Here is a 16,407-nt window from a genome sequence, read left to right on the forward strand (position 1 = left end):
GTAGAAGTTCTCAATATTTGGGCTAATCAGAAGTCTAGATTACGACTCGGAGAGAGTAGGACAGACACAATTAAATACTTTAAATGATACTGGTGTTATTTAAACATGTACAGTGCAACAACTACTGGACAGACATTATTAGGAAGGACCATTCAAAAAAAAAGAAAAAAACAGAAAGGAATCTCAACAAACAATGTTGTTTTAGTTCAGGTAATTCATAAAAAGTAATATCAAAAGTTCTTCAAGTTTATAGGAGCCATATGAGACTGATCGCAGTCCATATGTGCATTCACAGTTCATACAGTCACACGGGTTGGCGTTGTGGATATGGCAGTTTGTAGTGAAAGTTCAGTTTATGGGCAGGTTGTACTGTAGCATAAAAAATGCAGATGGCCTTAAAACGCCACAACACTCAGTCACCATATTTAAGTACCCAAAATAAAGACTCAACATAAATATAAATTCAATCGGATCAGAAACATTGGAAGAAACGGGATTAAAACCCGATGCTAACCGCCCATAGAAAATACATGGGTACGGCTAGTAGCTACTATTAGCAAACAAATTCACTTACCAACATCGACACACTCTTTCGTCGCAACTCAGCGCTGATGGTCGGCACCTATAAGTTTACAATTAGTTGTAAAATGTTGGACGGTTGTTTTTACGATATGCAGGCAAACAACAACTTTAAAACATACCGCTTCAGATGTCCCCAGGCCTAGCAGAGTAATGCAAGTATGATCTCTGGGATCACTAGCGCCCTCTACCACCAGGAGGCCGGAGAACAGGTGCCTCACATAGTCCGTCTTCGGAGCCATTTTATGATTGCATAGCACAAGAAAAACGTTACACACATACAGTTGTTGACAAAATACACTGTACATTATATACCTCAGCTAACTAAACTATGGAAATGTATAATGTAATTCATATAGCAATACGGTCTCACTGCACCGCATGTCAGCAGTTAGCCGAGTCATTGCGCAATCCATGGTGACGGGGAGGCTCAGCTGGCTGTGACTCACCGCAAGTAATTCTCAGTATTTGAACGGCAAATGTGAAAATTCAGCGATTTTGAATAAAAATAATCTAAAACTGGTGAAGTTGAAGGGAAAATAACTTTATAGTATAATCACTGGATACATTAACAATTTTTTTTTTTATTTGATTTTTTTTACAGACTAGATCTGACCAATCTAAATTTAATATACTAGATGTTGATTAATGTTCCGATCACAGTAAAAGTTGGGATAAGGGATATTCATTTTGCACGGTCATCTCAGGGCATTCAATCGAACGTAAGTGGGCTGTTTGGTTTGTCTTAGAAGACCTTTCTCCACTCATCCGAGTAGGCTTCATCAGTTCTTGCTCGTAGACCTAGATTGGTCAGATCTAATCTGCCAAGACAAAGCAAACAGTCCAGTTGCAATCGATTGAATGGCCTGAGATGACAATGCCCTGGATGAATGAGAACCTTCATAGACATTGTGCATGGTAGTTGGTAAGTATAAGTATAAGTCGCACCTGCCGAAAATGCATAATAAAGAAGGAAAAAAATATATATATAAGTCGCACTGGAGTATAAGTTGCACCTGCCGAAAATGCATAATAAAGAAGGAAAAAAAAACATATATAAGTCGCACCTGCCGAAAATGCATAATAAAGAAGAAAAAAATATATATATAAGTCGCACTGGGGTATAAGTTGCACCTGCCGAAAATGCATAATAAAGAAGGAAAAAAAAACATATATAAGTCGCACCTGCCGAAAATGCATAATAAAGAAGGAAAAAAACATATATAAGTCGTACTGGAATATAAGTCGCATTTTTTGGGGAAATGTATTTGATAAAACCCAACACCAAGAATAGACATTTGAAAGGCAATTTAAAATAAATAAAGAATAGTGAACAACAGGCTGAATAAGTGTACGTTATATGACGCATAAATAACCAACTGAGAAGGTGCCTGGTATGTTAACGTAACATATTATGGTAAGAGTCATTCAAATAACTATAACATATAGAACATGCTATACGTTTACCAAACAATCTGTCACTCCTAATCGATAAATCCCATGAAATCTTATACGTCTAGTCTCATACGTAAATGAGCTAAATAATATTATTTGATATTTTACGGTAATGTGTTAATAATTTCACACATAAGTCGCTCCTCTCCTCTCTGAGCTGCAACCTTATCGTGGTAGAGGAGTTTGCGTGTCCCAATGATCCTAGGAGCTATGTTGTCCGGGGGCATAAAGCCCCCTGGTAGGGTCTCCCATGGCAAACAGGTTCTAGGTGAGGGATCAGACAAAGAGCAGCTCGAAGACCTTTATGAAGAAGAAACATCATGGACCCAGATTTCCGTCGCCCGGACGCGGGTCACCGGGGCCCCCCTCTGGAGCCAGGCCCGGAGGTGAGGCACGGCCTGTTCCCATGGGGCCCGGCCGGGCACAGCCCGAAGAGGCAACATGGGTCACCCCTCCAATGGGCTCACCACCCATAGCAGGGGCCATAGAGGTCGGGTGCATTGTGAGCTGGGCGACAGCCGAAGGCAGGGCACTTGGCGGTCCGATCCTCGGCTACAGAAGCTAGCTCTTGGGACGTGGAACGTCACGTCACTGGGGGGGAAAGAGCCTGAGCTAGTGCGCGAAGTCGAGAAATTCCGGCTGGATATAGTCGGACTCACTTCGACGCACAGCAAGGGCTCTGGAACCACTTCTCTCGAGAGGGATTGGACCCTCTTCCACTCTGGCGTTGCCGGCAGTGAGAGGCGACGGGCCGGGGTGGCAATTCTTGTTTCCCCCCGGCTCAAAGCCTGTACGTTGGAGTTCAACCCGGTGGACGAAAGGGTAGCCCCCCTCCGCCTTCGGGTGGGGGGACGGGTCCTGACTGTTGTTTGTGCTTATGCACCAAACAGCAGTTCAGAGTACCCACCCTTTTTGGGAACGCTCGAGGGAGTACTGGAAAGTGCTCCCCCGGGTGATTCCCTTGTCCTACTGGGAGACTTCAACGCTCACGTTGGCAACGACAGTGAAACCTGGAGAGGCGTGATTGGGAAGAATGGCCGCCCGGATCTGAACCCGAGTGGTGTTTTGTTATTGGACTTTTGTGCTCGTCACGGATTGTCCATAACAAACACCATGTTCAAGCATAAGGGTGTCCATATGTGCACTTGGCACCAGGACACCCTAGGCCGCAGTTCCATGATCGACTTTGTAGTTGTGTCATCGGATTTGCGGCCTCATGTTATGGACACTCGGGTGAAGAGAGGGGCGGAGCTTTCTACCGATCACCACTTGGTGGTGAGTTGGCTGCGATGGTGGGGGAGGATGCCGGACAGACCTGGGAGGCCCAAACGCATTGTGAGGGTCTGCTGGGAACGTCTGGCAGAGTCTCCTGTCAGACAAAGTTTCAATTCCCACCTCCGGAAGAACTTTGAACATGTCACGAGGGAGGTGCTGGACATTGAGTCCGAGTGGACCATGTTCCGCACCTCTATTGTCGAGGCGGCAGATCGGAGCTGTGGCCGCAAGGTAGTTGGTGCCTGTCGGGGCGGCAATCCTAAAACCCCTTGGTGGACACCAGCGATGAGGGATGCCGTCAAGCTGAAGAAGGAGTCCTATCGGGTCCTTTTGGCTCATAGGACTCCGGAGGCAGTGGACAGGTACCGACAGGCCAAGCGGTGTGCAGCTTCAGCGGTCGCGGAGGCAAAAACTCGGACATGGGAAGAGTTCGGGGAAGCCATGGAAAACGACTTCCGGACGGCTTCGAAGCGATTCTGGACCACCGTCCGCCGCCTCAGGAAGGGGAAACAGTGCACTATCAACACCGTGTATGGTGCGGATGGTGTTCTGCTGACCTCGACTGCGGATGTTGTGGATAGGTGGAAGGAATACTTCGAAGACCTCCTCAATCCCACCAACACGTCTTCCTATGAGGAAGCAGTGCCTGGGGAATTTGTGGTGGACTCACCTATTTCTGGGGCTGAGGTCGCTGAGGTAGTTAAAAAGCTCCTCGGTGGCAAGGCCCCAGGGGTGGACGAGATCCGCCCGGAGTTCCTTAAGGCTCTGAATGCTGTGGGGCTGTCTTGGTTGACAAGACTTTGCAGCATCGCGTGGACATCGGGGGCGGTACCTCTGGATTGGCAGACCGGGGTGGTGGTTCCTCTCTTTAAGAAGGGGGACCGGAGGGTGTGTTCCAACTATCGTGGGATCACACTCCTCAGCCTTCCCGGTAAGGTTTATTCAGGTGTACTGGAGAGGAGGCTACGTCGGATAGTCGAACCTCGGATTCAGGAGGAACAGTGTGGTTTTCGTCCTGGTCGTGGAACTGTGGACCAGCTCTATACTCTCGGCAGGGTTCTTGAGGGTGCATGGGAGTTTGCCCAACCAGTCTACATGTGCTTTGTGGACTTGGAGAAGGCATTCGACCGTGTCCCTCGGGAAGTCCTGTGGGGAGTGCTCAGAGAGTATGGGGTATCGGACTGTCTTATTGTGGCGGTCCGTTCCCTGTACGATCAGTGCCAGAGCTTGGTCCGCATTGCCGGCAGTAAGTCGAACACATTTCCAGTGAGGGTTGGACTCCGCCAAGGCTGTCCTTTGTCACCGATTCTGTTCATAACTTTTATGGACAGAATTTCTAGGCGCAGTCAAGGCGTTGAGGGGTTCCGGTTTGGTAACCGCAGGATTAGGTCTCTGCTTTTTGCAGATGATGTGGTCCTGATGGCTTCATCTGACCGGGATCTTCAGCTCTCGCTGGATCGGTTCGCAGCCGAGTGTGAAGCGACCGGAATGAGAATCAGCACCTCCAAGTCCGAGTCCATGGTTCTCGCCCGGAAAAGGGTGGAGTGCCATCTCCGGGTTGGGGAGGAGACCCTGCCCCAAGTGGAGGAGTTCAAGTACCTAGGAGTCTTGTTCACGAGTGAGGGAAGAGTGGATCGTGAGATCGACAGGCGGATCGGTGCGGCGTCTTCAGTAATGCGGACGTTGTACCGGTCCGTTGTGGTGAAGAAGGAGCTGAGCCGGAAGGCAAAGCTCTCAATTTACCGGTCGATCTACGTTCCCATCCTCACCTATGGTCATGAGCTTTGGGTCATGACCGAAAGGATAAGATCACGGGTACAAGCGGCCGAAATGAGTTTCCTCCGCCGTGTGGCGGGGCTCTCCCTTAGAGATAGGGTGAGAAGCTCTGCCATCCGGGAGGAACTCAAAGTAAAGCCGCTGCTCCTTCACATCGAGAGGAGCCAGATGAGGTGGTTCGGGCATCTGGTCAGGATGCCACCCGAACGCCTCCCTAGGGAGGTGTTTAGGGCACGTCCAACCGGTAGGAGGCCACGGGGAAGACCCAGGACACGTTGGGAAGACTATGTCTCCCGGCTGGCCTGGGAACGCCTCGGGATCCCCCGGGAAGAGCTAGACGAAGTGGCTGGGGAGAGGGAAGTCTGGGTTTCCCTGCTTAGGCTGTTGCCCCCGCGACCCGACCTCGGATAAGCGGAAGATGATGGATGGATGGATAAGTCGCTCCTGAGTATAAGTCGCACCCCCGGTCAAACTATGAAATAAACGGCGACTTATAGTTAGAAAAATACGGTATATTGTTTTTGTTCTGTGGCAAGCGCCAACAACTTGGTTTGCTTTGGGCCCCCCTAATGTGCCCCTGATCAGATCATAGTTGTCTACTGTGACAGAGCGGTGATTCAGATTGGAATATATTCAGGTAATAAAAGGAGTAGACATGTTTGTGGCTCTTTCAGTGAGTCTGCTTCGATTGTTTGGCTGCATTATTACGTTTACATTAAAACTACTTACTGTATATATCTTCAGTGCTATTACTCCTGCTACAGTATACACATATTTTTTTATGTACTGTACATATGTTGTTTACATTATACTTAAAATATCCATCCATCCATGTCCTACCACTTTAGTCCCTTTCGGGTTCGCGGGGGGTGCTGGAGCCTATCTCAGCCGCACCTGGGCGGAAGGCGGGGTACACTCTGGACTAGGGCTGGGCAATATTGGCTTTTATTAATATTGCGATATTTTTATGCCATATTGCGATATACGATATATATTACGATATTTTGCCTTGGCCTTAAATGAACACTTGATGCATATAATCACAGCAGTATGATGTTTTACATTAAAACATTCTTCTTCATACTGCATTAATACATGCTACTTTTAAACTTTCATGCAGAGAGGGAAATCACAACTAAGTCAATTGACCAAAACTGTATTCATTAAATACTCTCACGGGTGACTTTTTAAATGAAACTACAAAAAGGTAGCAACACTATTAATTTGTTCTAACATTTCTGCAGCATACTTTGCATTGATTGATTGATACTTCTATTAGTAGATTGCACAGTACAGTACATGTTCCGTACAATTGACCACTAAATGGTAACACCCGAATAAGTTTTTCAACTTGTTTAAGTCGGGGTCCACGTTAATCAATTCATGGTACAAATATATGCTATCAGCATAAAACAGTCATCACACTGGTTAATCATCATAGTATATACATTGAACAGCATATTGCTGTTGTCTGCTGAATATCTTCCCACTTGGAGCCAAACCTCCGCCAGATGATGGACCCCCTGCTCTTTTTGTTGGGCATTTATTGTTCTTCCTCCAACTGTGATCAGTTTTTCACCATCTCTCTCTCTCTGATCGGCGAGATATATGACGCTAGACTCGCGAGAGTATGTGACGTATGTAAGAAGGCGGGCTTGTTTTCCGTATCTGTCAGAATGAGAGACACGGAGCGAGAGAGAAACGCCTGCAGCTAAAAGCAACTCGACCTGCTTTAGCTAACGTTAGCCATGCTAACATTAGCTCTCGGCGAGAGCGTGTGACGCTACATGCGCGACTGTATGTGACGTATGTAAAAAGGCGGGCTTATTTTACGTCTCTGTCAGAAGAACAGACGAAAAGGTGTGAGACACACCGGTAATGTAATGCACGCAGCTTAAAGCAACGATGTGAGGACATATAATCGAATATTACGATATAGTCATTTTCTATATCGCACAGAGACAAACCTGCGATATATCGTATATATCGATATATCGCCCAGCCCTACTCTGGACAAGTCGCCACCACATCACAGGGCCAACACAGATGGACAGACAACATTCACACTCACATTCACACCCTAGGGCCAATTTAGTGTTGCCAATCAACCTATCCCCAGGTGCATGTCTTTGGAAGTGGGAGGAAGCCGGAGTACCCGGAGGGAACCCACGCAGTCACGTGGAGAACATGCAAACTCCACACAGAAAGATCCCGAGCCCGGGATTGAACTCAGGACTACTCAGGACCTTCGTATTGTGAGGCACATGCACTCATCGACAGTGCACCTTATAACCTATTGCGCCCTACGGTCCGGAAAATACGGTAAACATAAAAAAAATGTCCCTGGATGACATTCTGACAAAATTGCAATGGTGTCTTTTTTACATTTTTAATCCAAGTAAAACCCTGTGATTAATCGTGATTCATCCAAATTCAAAAGTGTGAATCATCTGATATAGCCATGCCAGATGGGCATCCTGACACAGACAAGGCACAAGTCGCAACTCTAATCATTTACTTCAGGCTAATCTAAAATAGTGAGTTGAAGTTCAAGTTATACTGAGCAGAACCGCCGTTATTATTTGCCCTGAATAGACATCATTCCACTCAAAATGTGGTATGGAATCTTCAAATCACCTGTAAACTCCCTCTCGCCCCCATCACCTCTATGTGTTTGTGGTTATATACTATGTCGGAAAAATGAGAAATTGATAACTCGTCTTCTGAGGTGATAAAAGATTGACGATAAACTAAATGGGACTTTCTTGGTAAAGATAAATGGAGCTCCAGCTGCATGGTGGTCTCACATTACTGCTTCATTTGCAAAGGCGTTATAGATGAGTCTTAGTTTGAGTGGTTTGACAGGCAAGATAAACCCCCCCCCCCCCCCCCCCCATCCCCCACACGTTGATGGCTCACTCATCTCAACATAGCTTCTGATTCGGCCTATTTGTGTTTGTACCGTGAAGTGAATTATATTTATATAGCGCTTTTCTCTAGTGACTCAAAGCACCATTACACAGTGAAACCCAATATCTAAGTTACATTCAAACCAGTGTGGGTGGCACTGGAAGCAGGTGGGTGAAGTGTCTTGCCCAAGGACACAATGGCAGAAGCGGGGATCGAACCTGGAACCCTCAAGTCGCTGGCACGGCCACTCTACCAACCGAGCTGTACCACCCCATGCACTTTGGTTAATTGTGTTTTCCATTCTTGCCCATTCGAGCCGGAATCCAATTTGTTTGCGTTTGATTACAAGCAATATTAGTGTAGTTGAACTTCTGCTACCTTGTACTTGCATTGGTGCCCACCTGCTTCCAAGCCTGCACACAGAATGTGTCCTATGATGTAAGACAGGCCTCATCTGCGCTCCATCTGCTAACTGCAAGGCCCAGGTTGCATCCGCCAGGATGATGAGATGATTAAAGCAAAAATGCGGTGTTTGCTCTTTGAAAAAACTCATAGAAACATCTCTTATTGGTATACACTCAAACATGTCTATAGTGACCCCGGGAAAGAAAGAAAGTGACCGTTATAGACAGGTGTGTGACGATCTGTCACTTCACTTCTTGTTTGGTGTTTGTTTTCCTGTCGGCGCTCTTACAAACGCCGTTTCCATATGAGTTGGGAAATTGTGTTAGATGTAAATATAAACGGAATACAATGATTTGCAAATCATTTCCAACCCATATTCAATTGAATATGCTACAAAGACAACATATTTGATGTTCAAACTGATCAACTATTTTTTTGTGTGCAAATAATCATTTACTTTAGAATTTGATGCCAGCAACACATGACAAAGAAGTTGGGAAAGGTGGCAAGAAATATTGATAAAGTTGAGAAATTCTCATCAAGCACTTATTTGGAACATCCCACAGGTGTGCAGGCTAATTGGGAACAGGTGGGTGCCATGATTGGGTATAAAAGCAGCTTCCAGGAAATGCTAAGTAATTCACAAACAAGGATGGGGTGAGGGTCACCAATTTGTAAGCAAATCGTCAAACAGTTTTAGAACAACATTTCTCAATGAGCTATTGGAAGGAATTTAGGGATTTTACCATCTACAGTCCGTAAAATCATCAAAAGGTTCAGAAAATCTGGAGAAATCACTGCACGTAAGCAATGATATTACGGACAGTTGATCCCTCAGGCGGTACTGCATCAAAAACAGACATCAGTGTGTAAAGGATATCACCACATGGGCTCAGTAACACTTCATAAAACCACTGTCAGTAGCTACAGTTGGTTGCTACTGAACAGAATGCTGAACGGAAATGCTGATTATCGGTCCTGCTAGACACCGAACTCTATTTAATAATACAACTCTAACATTTGACAACCAAACAATTAAACAAGGCGACACGGTAAAGAATCTGGGTATTATCTTCGACCCAACTCTCTCCTTTGAGGCACACATTAAAAGCGTTACTAAAACGGCCTTCTTTCATCTCCGTAATATCGCTAAAATTCGCTCCATTCTGTCCACTAAAGACGCTGAGATCATTATCCATGCGTTTGTTACGTCTCGCCTCGACTACTGTAACGTATTATTTTCGGGTCTCCCCATGTCTAGCATTAAAAGATTACAGTTGGTACAAAATGCGGCTGCTAGACTTTTGACAAGAACAAGAAAGTTTGATCACATTACGCCTGTACTGGCTCACCTGCACTGGCTTCCTGTGCACTTAAGATGTGACTTTAAGGTTTTACTACTTACGTATAAAATACTACACGGTCTAGCTCCATCCTATCTTGCCGATTGTATTGTACCATATGTCCCGGCAAGAAATCTGCGTTCAAAGGACTCCGGCTTATTAGTGATTCCCAAAGCCCAAAAAAAGTCTGCGGGCTATAGAGCGTTTTCCGTTCGGGCTCCAGTACTCTGGAATGCCCTCCCGGTAACAGTTCGAGATGCCACCTCAGTAGAAGCATTTAAGTCTCACCTTAAAACTCATTTGTATACCGTAGCCTTTAAATAGACTCCCTTTTTAGACCAGTTGATCTGCTGTTTCTTTTCTTTTTCTTCTATGTCCCACTCTCCCTTGTGGAGGGGGTCCGGTCCGATCCGGTGGCCATGTACTGCTTGCCTGTGTATCGGCTGGGGACATCTCTGCGCTGCTGATCCGCCTCCGCTTGGGATGGTTTCCTGGTGGCTCCGCTGTGAACGGGACTCTCTCTGCTGAGTTGGACCCGCTTTGGACTGGACTCTTGCGACTGTGTTGGATCCATTGTGGATTGAACTTTCACAGTATCATGTTAGACCCGCTCGACATCCATTGCTTTCCTCCTCTCTAAGGTTCTCATAGTCATTATTGTCACCGACGTCCCACTGGGTGTGAGTTTTCCTTGCCCTTATGTGGGCCTACCGAGGATGTCGTGGTGGTTTGTGCAGCCCTTTGAGACACTAGTGATTTAGGGCTATATAAGTAAACATTGATTGATTGATTGATAGTGACCATAGGAAATAATTAGATGACCATAGTAGCTAGTACAAACCCCGTTTCCATATGAGTTGGGAAATTGTGTTAGATGTAAATATAAACGGAATACAATGATTTGCAAATCATTTTCAACCCATATTCAGTTGAATATTCTACAAAGACAACATATTTGATGTTCAAACTGATAAAAAAAATTGTTTGTGCAAATAATCATTAACTTTAGAATTTGATGCCAGCAACACGTGACAAAGAAGTTGGGAAAGGTGGCAAAAAATACTGATAAAGTTGAGAAATGCTCATCAAACACTTATTTGGAACATCCCACAGGTTTGCAGGCTAATTGGGAACAGGTGAATGCCATGATTGGGTATACAAGTAGCTTCCATGAAATGCTAAGTAATTCACAAAAAAGGATGGGGCAAGGGTCACCAATTTATAAGCAAATTGTCGAACAGTTTTAGAACAACATTTCTCAACGAGCTATTGCAAGCTATTGAAAGCTAAAAACGTTATGACAGACAGTCTTAAAAAACGGAATGGAATTTGAATTTTTTTTTTACTGAATGAGACACCCAGAATGTACATGAAAATAAAGAATGTGGGATTTACAATATTAACTTTGAACGATAAAACACTGAATATTGACAACATATTTTACAATCAACCGAAACACAACCAAAATGCAACAAACAGTGAAAGAAACCCCAACTTCAATCTGGGATATCTCATAGTGACCATAGGAAATAATTAGATGACCATAGTAGCTAGTACAAACCCCGTTTCCATATGAGTTGGGAAATTGTGTTAGATGTAAATATAAACGGAATACAATGATTTGCAAATCATTTTCAACCCATATTCAGTTGAATATTCTACAAAGACAACATATTTGATGTTCAAACTGATAAAAAAAATTGTTTGTGCAAATAATCATTAACTTTAGAATTTGATGCCAGCAACACGTGACAAAGAAGTTGGGAAAGGTGGCAAAAAATACTGATAAAGTTGAGAAATGCTCATCAAACACTTATTTGGAACATCCCACAGGTTTGCAGGCTAATTGGGAACAGGTGAATGCCATGATTGGGTATACAAGTAGCTTCCATGAAATGCTAAGTAATTCACAAAAAAGGATGGGGCAAGGGTCACCAATTTATAAGCAAATTGTCGAACAGTTTTAGAACAACATTTCTCAACGAGCTATTGCAAGGAATTTAGGGACTTTACCATCTACGGTCCGTAAAATCATCAAAAGGTTCAGAGAATCTGGAGAAATCACTGCACGTCAGCGATGATATTACTGACCTTTGATCCCTCAGGCGGTACTGCATCAAAAACCAACTTAAGTGTGTAAAGGATATCACCACATGGGCTCAGGAACACTTCATAAAACCACTGTCAGTAACAAAAGTTGGTTGCTGCATCTGTAAGTGCAAGTTAAAGCTCTGCTATGCAAAGCCAAACCCATTTATCAACAGTTGGTTGCTACATCTGTAAGTGCACGTTAAATTTCTACTATGCAAAGCAAAACACATTTATCAACAACACCAAGGAACGCCGCTGGCTTCGCTGGGCCCGAGCTCATCTAAGATGGATACACTTACAATTAGTCCACCAACCCCAAAAAACCCTCCCTTTTCATGACAAAAAAAATAATAAAAATAATACCCCACACCCCCCCATCGGGCCGCCGGACAAATTATCAAGTGTTGACTGGTCCGCAGCTACAAAAAGGTTGGGGACCACTGCTCTAGTAGAGCTCTCAGCACAACGCGCCCCCTGCTGGAGCTGCCCAGTACTACAAAGGCTCTTATTAATGCTGGCATTACAATAACATTAGCTCCCTATATTACAAATAACGGTGCTTTACTGTTGCCATTAACAATACACATTTTTAAGTTGCAAATATAAAATTACATAGGAATATAACTCAAGAGCCTACTCTGCTACTTACAATCACTGAATTCTACTACTAACTACATTTACATCCGATCACACAGCACCCAGGCCTTAGTTTGCCCAGGTCTGGGTTAGAGATTCACTGTGTTACAGAAGAGATTTACAATTTTTAGGAAGGGGGGGGAACAATCACCAAAATGTCTGTCATTGCCAACTGTGGATGTTTTTCACAGTATTTTTTCGAACTTGATTCAGTCGCTGTTTCCGTGCAAAATTTTCTCGTCAATGTAAATTCTGTCAAGTGAGAGAGCTGGCTTATAAAGTGGCGAGCGAGTCTTGTATGATTCATTAAGTGTTGTCACCGGTGATTTATGAGCATGTTTGCTCGTCCGGGCTAATGGCCGCCCCATGTCTGCAGCCTATCGCGCTAACACCAAAATCCTCTTCACAACATGGACAGCCATCTACCCCTTTTACTCTTTGGGGATTCCTCGCGCCGCTGAACAGGCAGTTCGCTTTAAATTGGTGAGAGACTGCAGATATAGCCTCTGTGTTCCAATTAGAGGGGGTTTCTGGTGGTCCAGGGGAGGAAAGCTTCTTTGTCGTTGTCATAGCAACCTCCAATCATGGCTCTGAAGTTGCATCCGCACAAGTTTCCACTTCATTTTGGTGCTGAAAAATGTATCTCCCGTAGATCCAGTGATTAACACGTTAATTCAGGTGAAGCATGGCTGCCATCCTCTGATGTCTTGGGGGCCATTTGCCAAAACAAATACACAATTAACCCCTATATTCCCCGTTAATTACCACACCCTAATTGTTTTACGTTTTCACAACACTCAATGTCATTTTCACAGCTTACTCTTCCTCGACTAAAGAGCTGCACACTGAGTTGCTGGTGCTTTTCATTTTCTAACAAATACACCGTGTGGTGTTATTAAACCCCATAATTGAATTGACTTGAAATTTCTTTACAGATCAATGCACTCAACAAAACACCCCTGGGTAATTTTAGGGCAGCGGTGTCCAAAGTGCGCCCCGAAGCAATTTTTTTTGTTGGCTCACGCCACATTCTAATTAAAACTTTGGGGAAACAAAAAACTGAGAAAAAATAAAACTGCTGAAATTTCCTTCAAAAATGGGAAATGAAAACCAAAAAGGTCAAATAATACACAAATCAAACTCTGACCTGCTACCCAAGAATATACCAAAAATATTCTTTAAAAAAAAGAGAATAAATATAATCTTCGAGAAAAATTTATTTTAAAACATTTGTACGCACGTACAACACTTAAGGCCTTCAATATATCAGTATGTGGAATTAAATGATGGAATGGATTAAGCAAAGCAATCAAACAATGTACTAATATGATCCACTTCCAGAAACTCTTCAAACGTCAAGTGTTTACAAAGTACAAAGAAGAACCATGACAAACATTCTGAATTTATTTCATCCATCCATTCATTTTTAAGATAATTGTTAGGAACTCGCATGGCTGCAATTGTGTGTCCCCGATGATGCAAGAATCCAGGAGAGTTGAGTGTAGGTAAGAAAATAATTTAATACTCATAAGAAACAGAAATAAACATGAAGCAGTCTTGCATAGTAAATTCTCCAACATAGATTTTATCATCGAGCACTGAGGAGTGCTCGAGTGCAACATAAATAGACACTAGTGTGATTGACAGCAGGTGTGAACCGCTGCCAATCAATGAAAAGAGAAAAACAACAGTGCTCCGTGAATAAAACAGGAAATACAACAAAATAAGAGCACTGAACAGGAAGTAAATACCAAAACACGAAAAACTAACAGAAATGAAGTGACAGATTGTCACAGGACCTCCCCTTCAAGGAACAGATACCAGATGTTCCCTGGAAAAAAAAATGGAAACAAATCCAAAATGTAAGGGAAGGTGGAGGGAGGATTTGGTGGAAGGTCGCCAAACCTCGTGTCCCCGCAGCCAACGAGGGAAAGTCAGGTGGCGGCAGCGCGTAGAGCGCGGCTGGAACTGGCGAGGCGGGCGGCCAGGGAACGGCCACATCACTGGCCGAAAAAGAGGAGAGTGTGTCCCGCGAGGAGAACGCCCATGGCACGGCCACATCTGCGGCCGACGTAGAGGCGGGCGCGCCGAAGCAGGCCGGGAAACAGCAGGCGTCATCGGCGGCGTGAAAACCGTAGGGTTCATCGGCGGCGTGAAAGCGGCAGATGATGACACCGGGCGAGGAGAAGCAAATGCCGGCCGAGGAGCAGCATATGCCGGCGTTGGAGCAGGCGGCGACAAAGACAACAACGATGATGGCGGTGTCGTGCAAAGTCCCATCGGCGACGAGGACGTCCCCGTGGGAGAGAACGATGGCGTGGATGACAGCGGCGTGAAAGCGGCGGACGTCATCGGTGGAGTGGAAGTTGACAGCGGCGTGTGCTCGGCTGCACTGCCGCGAGTAGTGGCAGCTGTCATCGGCGTCATGAAAGCGCCAGATGAAGACGCCGGGCGAGGAACAGCAAATGCCAGCCGAGGAGTAGCGGATGCCGGCGGTGACGAAGCCCGGCGTGGTGCTGCTTTTGGCGGCGATGGAGCTGTGCGTAGTGCCGGCGTTGGAGGCCGGCGTGGTGCTGCTGATGTCAGCGTCGCAGCTGTGCGTAGTGCCGGCGTTGGAGCTCGGCGTGTAGCCGGCGTTGGGACTAGGCGTGGAGCCGGCGTTGGGGCTAGGCGTGGAGCCGGCGTTGGAGCTGTGCGAAAGCCCGCCAGGCACGTAGATGTCTCCGTGGAAGGAGACGCTTGCGAAGATGACAGCGGTGTGTGCCTGGCTGCACCGCGGTGTATTGTGGGCCCCCCTCCACTAGGCGGCTGCCAGACGCCGTCCACACTTGCGGGAAGACGTGCCTGCTCGTCGGAGTCCCCCGGTGCGAAAACCAGGGACGGGTGGGAGGGGGCCAGGAAGAGGGACGAAGACACGTCCCGCGCCGAGTCCCAGCAGGAGGACAAAAGCGACCTCACTGTGCGCTCCACTGGAGCTCTCGGCTGCGTAGGAGCAGGGAGAAGCAGCTCAGCAGACGACGGGAAGGATGGCGGCGGCGGATGTGCCGGTCGGAGAGCCGCAGTCGGCGACGGAGCTGCAGGAGCCGCGAGACGTGAAGGAGGAGGCGGGCGCGCCGGTCGGTGAGCCGTAGCCGGCAGCGTTGCCGAGAGGAAGGATGGCGGCGGAGGACGCGCCGGTCGGTGAGCCGTAGCCGGTAGCGTTGCCGCGGGAGCCGCGAGGCATACAGGAAGTGGCGGACGTGCTGGTCGGAGAGCCGTAGCCAGCCGTCGAGCCGAGAGGAAAGATGGCGGCGGGGGACACGCCGGTTGGAGAGCCGAAGCCGGTGGCGTTGCCGCGGGGAGAGGGTCCGCGTCTGTTGGCTGGAACCGCACAAACCTGGCCTTCAAGTCCTCCAGAAATTGTGCGGTCCAGAACGTCGGCTGAGGATTGCCGACAGGGATTCTCGCGAGGACACTTTCTGGCTCGATGATACTGTGGGGAACTAGTATGGCTGCAATTGTGTGTCCCCGATGATGCAAGAATCCAGGAGAGTTGAGTGAAGGTAAGAAAATAATTTAATACTCATAAGAAACAGAAATAAACATGAAGCAGTCTTGCATAGTAAATTCTCCAACACAGATTTTATCATCGAGCACTGAGGAGTGCTCGAGTGCAACATAAATGGACACTAGTGTGATTGACAGCAGGTGTGAACTGCTGCCAATCAATGAAAAGAGAAGAACAACAGTGCTCCGTGAATAAAACAGGAAATACAACAAAATAAGAGCACTGAACAAGAAGTAAATACCAAAACACGAACAACTAACAGAAATGAAGTGACAGATTGTCACAATAATCTTACTTATCTCACCGTATGAAATATAACTTACTTCACCAATTACAAACCCCGTTTCCATTTGAGTTGGGAAATTGTGTTAGATATAAACATAAACGGAA

Source organism: Nerophis ophidion, linkage group LG05, assembly GCF_033978795.1.
Source record: "Nerophis ophidion isolate RoL-2023_Sa linkage group LG05, RoL_Noph_v1.0, whole genome shotgun sequence".
Taxonomy (NCBI): domain Eukaryota; kingdom Metazoa; phylum Chordata; class Actinopteri; order Syngnathiformes; family Syngnathidae; genus Nerophis; species Nerophis ophidion.